This window comes from Hyla sarda, chromosome 11 (genome assembly GCF_029499605.1).
Source record: "Hyla sarda isolate aHylSar1 chromosome 11, aHylSar1.hap1, whole genome shotgun sequence".
NCBI lineage: Eukaryota > Metazoa > Chordata > Amphibia > Anura > Hylidae > Hyla > Hyla sarda.
This window is the reverse complement of record NC_079199.1, coordinates 74328776-74335087: the sequence shown is the minus strand read 5'-3', so window position 1 is coordinate 74335087 and position 6312 is coordinate 74328776.

Genomic DNA, 6312 nt, shown 5'->3' with positions numbered 1-6312 from the left:
CCACCGGGGAGATCAGGAACTGGGACTCTGCCTGCCACAGGAAGTGCCTCTCCCCCCCTCCCAGTCCCGTCAGGCAAGCCTCTGTGCCTCCCCATGGCCCCCGTCCTGGTGTCACACTGCCCCGTGCCAGGCCTCGCCCTCTGCCCTCCCTCCCCATTCCCACTCCTGCTGTACTGCCTGCCGATGAGGAAACCCTCCATTCTTTCCGGTGTCCTCATCCCAGGGGAGGCAGTTACCGGACAAAGAGAAGGGGAGACCTAAGGGGGGGGGTACTGTTACGCCTAGCGCTCCGGGTCCCCGCTCCTCCCCGGAGCGCTCACGGCGTCTTTCTCCCTGCAGCGCCCCGGTCAGTCCCGCTGACCGGGAGCGCTGCACTGTCTTGGCCGTTGGGGATGCGATTCGCACAGCGGGACGCGCCCGCTCGCGAATCGCATCCCAGGTCACTTACCCGTCCCGGTCCCCTGCTGTCATGTGCTGGCGCGCGCGGCTCCGCTCTCTAGGGCGCGCGCGCGCCAGCTCTCTGAGACTTAAAGGGCCAGTGCACCAATGATTGGTGCCTGGTCCAATTAGCTTAATTGGCTTCCACCTGCTCCCTGGCTATATCTGATCTCCTCCCATGCACTCCCTTGCCGGATCTTGTTGCCTTGTGCCAGTGAAAGCGTTTAGTGTTGTCCAAAGCCTGTGTTACCTGAACTTCTGCTACCCATCCTGACTACGAACCCTGCCGCCTGCCCCCGACCTTCTGCTACGTCTGACCTTGCCTCTGCCTAGTCCTTCTGTCCCACGCCTTCTCAGCAGTCAGCGAGGTAGAGCCGTTGCTAGTGGATACGACCTGGTTGGTACTGCCGCAGCAAGACCATCCCGCTTTGCGGCGGGCTCTGGTGAAAACCAGTAGCCTCTTAGAACCGGTCCACTAGCACGGTCCACGCCAATCCCTCGCTGACACAGAGGATCCACTACCTGGAAGCCGAATCGTGACAGAAGTCTTTTAGGCCTGTATTTTGTTAGTAAACTATGAAACACTTCCAGATCTCCAGTGTGACAAAAGTTGCTAAGATGTCTAAGGTCTTTTTGTAGTCTTGTATCCATGACAATTTTTCCAAGTTCAACATAACAGGCACTTTGTTTTTTTAACCATTTTCGGGTGGACTGAATGTTGGTCATGATGACAAGATGATTCCTGACCATTATCATCCTTCCAAAAATGAACGTTGGTGACATGGTACAAGACAGAGTTCCATCTGTTTACAAGTTCATCTGGATTGCATTCACAAGTATTAGAACTCCACCATAAATGATTTTTAATTGGTCCTATCCATTCTGCTAAATCTTGGCAGTTTTTAGTTTTTTTTTTGCTGACGGCAAGTAGCTTTTTTTCCAATAGATTTAGCTAAGTGCCAGACATCAAACTGGTGACCAATTGTTTTATATTCCTCACGCAGCATTTTTCTGATGGATACGTGCCGGTCAGTGCAAATGATGTCTATGTCCACTTTATTTTGCAGTAGAAATTCCAAGGCATTCTTGCACGCTATTTTTTCAAGGGCAACAGAGGATAAACCAATACCGATTTGTTGAATGTTGAAATTCAATATTTTGTTAGTTTCTACATCCATCAATGTGTATATGCAATATTTTGCACTGTGCCCGGGTGAATCACATTGTCCATCTCCAGCAACACATACTGCATGTTGTGATATTTTTTCCATTTCTTATTTTTGATTAATTGTCCAAGAATTTTCAATTGCAGGAAATATATATATTTTTTGGATACGGTAGTAAGTAGCCTGGCTAATTCCCAAAATATTAAATATTTTTAGGAACTGTTGGATTTTGATGTAAGTGTTTCCACTAGTAATGATAGCAGTAGCTAACTGTAAATTTCCAAATGGTTTCTTTCCCAATCGGGGCTGGCTCTGCCATATGCGTTTTAAATGTTTGGCCTCGCATTCAGCAAAGACTGAAATATATGATCCCTTTGTTTTTTTATACACTCTTAGTATTTTTTTGTTGCAGGGTGGATTAGAGGTACAAGGCATCTTGTATAGTATAGTATAGTATGTGTCCAAACAGCTTTCATAAACTATGAATTTTCTTTCTTCATGATGTGGTACATTTACATTTACAAATTTTTCACTCAGCACATGCTGACTGTCCTCTTCTTCGTAGTCTTCATCATCTGAATGAACTGAGTCTCCCTCATCATCACTTGAACTACTTTCATTTGTTGAGACTGGAGTTGTGATTGTTGATAAACTTTTATCTACTTCTAAAACAGATATAGGGGCATGCAGAGTAGATTCCTCCACAATAACAGTGACTTCAGGGTCTTCAGTAGGTTGTATAGGTGAAATTGTCAATTCGGATAAAAGCGTGGCAGGTAGTAGTTCGTGTCTAGCTCTACAACTTTCTTGAAACTCAGGTACACTGTTAAGAGTTGCTGATCCAGTTGGTCCTATATTTTTTTTTGGAGTCGAAAATATTACACTGGCACCTTGCAATGGCTCCGAAGGCAGGTTTCCAAATACCAAGCTTTGTCTTGATTTTTTTTTTCTCAAGATTTTTTTTTTAACCAGTCTTCTGCATTGTATTTTTATAGAGAAAGTTGTAGGTTTTACTTGTATACACTGATTTCCGGTTCCCCAATTCCTGTCAAATATAGTTGCTGCTTCCTTTTTCGTTATCTCTGAGGCTTGTGGCTCCGTTTCAGTTGGGTTAACATGAGGTACAATATTTCGGCAGGTTGGGCACATTTCCCCTGGCTTTAAACCATTGGTTGAAGCTACGTCTTCATCCAATCTTTTCCTCTTTTGAGGATTCAGGATTTCAGCCTCAACTGCCTCGGCAGCTTGAACTTGTATATCCCGTGTAGGGAAAATACTAGGGACGGCAAAGGGGGTGAGCCTCTGTTTTCCTGTATTTGGATTAAAGGTATAGTCAGTAGTTTTAAAATGGGCTCAGCAGAGCCGATAATTGTTCGTTTTAGAGAGATGAATGTGGTCAACCAGTTCATCAATTTTGGGAAACTCTTGATCTGTAGCCAATAGCCATGCCATGATACGATCCCTCTCTCTTGGGAAGGAATGCATGATGATATTATGGTCGCCTTTTACGCTCCTTGACTTGCAACCGTTGACAATGCAGCCCGGCATTTTCTAAAGAAGAAAATGGAATAATGGATTTTAAAATAAATACTAAATATGTCTATATAAAAATATTAAAATTACATTATGTTTCTATTTTCTAGGAGAACATTTGAAAAATAATATTTATTGAAAAAGCACCATTCAAATAATAAATACAAGATTAATATGTTAGTTCACTAGTACAGTAATGTAACCCCTTCCAAAATTTTACAAAGCTTTCTAAATAATTTTAGTGCGAGAGCATTACATTATTGAACTGAGGCATAAGATAGTATCCACTATAATCTAAGAATGGTGCAGAATCACGTGGAATAAAATAGTGTCCATTAGTGGAAGATGTTCCCTATTGTGAATAGAGGCTAAAAAAATCTTTATAAATTATAGAGTAGTGTCATGTACTAAATGAAGATTGTAATTAACTATAAAACCCTTAAATACAGTAGAATATCTGAGAGCCTTTTAGTAATCTACTAAAACCACCCCCCCATATGATTTTAACCACTGTGCCATATTATTTCACCTTGATCCGCCACTATGTCTACTACTAATTTTCACCCTACTATTTCATTGCCCCTTTATTACCTCTGTGTGGCATGAAGAGGAAATACATTTATGTATCTAAAGGTTGTTGGGTTGCCTAAAGCAAACAATCATATAGCTTTTTTGATGAAAGAAGCGATCTGAACGGTTGCCATGGGACACTCTTCAGCTTCACATCAGGACAAGTTGTTCTAAAATCACCCACACTATATTTATGTATTACATAACTTTATGTAAAATTTTTATGCAAACCTGAAAAGCGGCTCTGATAAGTAGTAGACAATAAAGCAAAAGAAAAGAGCTGTTGATGAGTCTTCTGAAAAAAATCAAAAAAGGATAATGTCACATTGACACACAGAACTAAACATCATTTTATTACTTAGATTTTTGATCTATGTTGCCCAGCTTTTAAAAAATTTAACACATAGACACCATAGGTGAACTAAGCCTAAATAGACAAAATTTATAACACAACAAATGACAACTTATCACAAGTTAACCCTACTAATCGCTTTTGAAAATGGGGATGTGGCTTCCATAAATGTGTGTAGCCTAGGACTGCACACACCAATACCAAAATATTATACACATAGTAGTACACGCAATTACGAAGCCATTACCGTCTCACTTGAGAACTGAGAGCACGCTCCACTGATCACAACATCACCGCTGTCCAGCCAAATCAAGGCATTGGTCCCTGAACCTAGTCCAATAACACCACCATCTGCATTTTCCAGCAAGAGGCACATACTGGCAAACCTTCATTCCGCTTGAAACTTGGTTAATATTGTAACAGCACTGCAAGGGTAAAAGAGTTCCACAGCGGAGGACTCAAGTAAAGCAGTGCGCCCCTGAATAACTCAGCACTCACCCCCACCCCACTAAATATCACTCATACAGCAGGGCTGTGACGACAGGGTATATTGGGCAGAAAATAGAGGGACTCCAGCACAGCTACTAAACTCATTTTTACGTTTTATTTCGACTACATTGGCACAGTGACGTCCGTGCCAGCTACATGTAATGCTAAGACATTGATTATAACAAAAAAAATTTTTTATGTACATTTAGTTTATATTACATAATACAATTATGTATGTATTATTAAATGCCAACCTGTATAGCTGTTCTGTAGAGTAGTCAACAATAAACACAAATAAGATAGCTGTAGATGAGTCTTCTGAAAAATGAAAAGGAAAATGTCACATTGACATACAGACCAATACATCATTTTCCTAATTATGGTTTTGATCTATGTATCACAACTTGTTCCAAATTGAATGCATAGACACCTTATGGTGAACATTAGAGATGAGCGAACTTACAGTAAATTTGATTCGTCACAAACTTCTGGGCTCGGCAGTTGATGACTTTTCCTGCGTAAATTAGTTCAGCCTTCAGGTGCTCCGGTGGGCTGGAAAAGGTGGATACAGTCCTAGGAAAGAGTCTTCTAGGACTGTTTCCACCTTTTCCACCCACTGGAGCACCTGAAAGCTGAACTAATTTATTGAGGAAAAGTCATCAACTGCCGAGACGAGAAGTTCGTGACGAATCGAATTTACTGTAAGTTCGCTCATCTCTAGTGAACATAGGTTAAAGCATAAATATTGACACAATTGACGCCACAACAGATGACCACTTATCATAAGTAGTATAGCATCTGGTGTCCATTTTTTCAAGACAGTGGACAGGGTAACGCATAAAGATGTGTTACCCTGTCAGGTGCCCTCTCAGATGTCCAACCATCCTGCCTCAAAATTGATGTCCTGCAAAGTTTCCCTCTGGCGTGATTTGCGGGTAAAATCATGCAAGAACTGATACCAATCTTTTCTTTTTGACAGATCACATTCATCAAGAATCTAAATTTAATGCCAGATGGGTGGACATGATGGAGGGCTTATGACAGGGTAACACAACTTTCTGCTTTCACCTGTCTGTTGGCAAGAAACAATGGACGCATGAGTCAATACAATTTATGCCAAGTTTTCATAAGTTATTCAATCAGTTGTGTCAATATTTAGGGTGAGACCACCTATGCAGGATACCTGATATATGTGAACCACACCATATAGCACCACCTCTACCCTGTTAATATGTATTTTGAATACCATGTTACACAATTAAATTATTATGTTTTATTTTCAAGTTCATTAATTGTGAGGAATACAATTTTGCATTCTGTTGCCTATGTAGCTGGCTCTCCTTTATTTTGGTATAAAAACAATAAAATGGAGGGGAGTGCTTATTTCTCTAAAATGTTATAATTTTTTTTTTTATTAATTTATATTATACGGTTTAGTAGTGGAACCAATCGTATAGATGTAGTCCATTACAAACGCAGGGATTAGCGTTTGTGCCAAAAAATAAATAACCAGGAAGCGGTAACCTCCAATTATTACCAAGTTCACAACCTAAAACGAGGTACCGGGAAGAGCCGGTACCAACAGGCCCAGAGCATCCAAAATGGTGATCCTGGGCCTAGTTGTTAACAGGCTGGTGTTTTTTAGTCTGGGGAGGGCCAGTAACAATGGTCCTCGTCCACTCTGGTAATGTCAGGCTCTTGCTGTTTGTTTGCTATCTGGCAGAGACTGAAAAAATGGTGACACACACGTTGTTTGTCAAAAAT